Genomic DNA, 470 nt, shown 5'->3' with positions numbered 1-470 from the left:
AAGCATGTCAGAAGGACACTTTTTGGTCAACTGTTTGTATCTTTCCCAAGCTTCATAGAGGGATTCACCTTCTTTCTGTCTGAAGGTTTGAACATCAGCTCTAAGCTTGCTCAGCTTTTGAGGAGGAAAGTACTTGGCTAAGAAAGCCATGACCAGCTTATCCCAAGAGTTCAGGCTGTCTTTGGGTTGAGAATCCAACCATAATCTAGCTCTGTCTCTTACAGCAAAAGGGAAAAGCATGAGCCTGTAGACTTCAGGATCTACTCCATTAGTCTTAACAGTATCACATATCTGCAAGAATTCAGTTAAGAACTGAAAAGGATCTTCAGATGGAAGTCCATGAAACTTGCAGTTCTGCTGCATCAGAGAAACTAATTGAGGTTTCAGCTCAAAGTTGTTTGCTCCAATGGCAGGAATGGAGATGCTTCTTCCATGTAGATTGGAATTAGGTGCAGTAAAGTCACCAAGCA

General features: G+C 41.9%; 1 non-coding gene across 1 annotated transcript; it reads left to right on the top strand.

Annotated features, from left to right (window-relative positions):
• Nucleotides 1-108, top strand: LOC112745431 (small nucleolar RNA R71). Its single transcript, XR_003173360.1, has one exon. It is a non-coding gene; the product is annotated as a small nucleolar RNA R71 (small nucleolar RNA).
• Nucleotides 109-470: the final 362 nt, after the last annotated feature.

The sequence above is a fragment of the Arachis hypogaea genome, chromosome 14 (genome assembly GCF_003086295.3).
Source record: "Arachis hypogaea cultivar Tifrunner chromosome 14, arahy.Tifrunner.gnm2.J5K5, whole genome shotgun sequence".
NCBI classification, from domain to species: domain Eukaryota; kingdom Viridiplantae; phylum Streptophyta; class Magnoliopsida; order Fabales; family Fabaceae; genus Arachis; species Arachis hypogaea.
The sequence above is the reverse complement of the archived record's forward strand: the minus strand, read 5'-3'. Positions and strand labels throughout refer to the sequence as shown.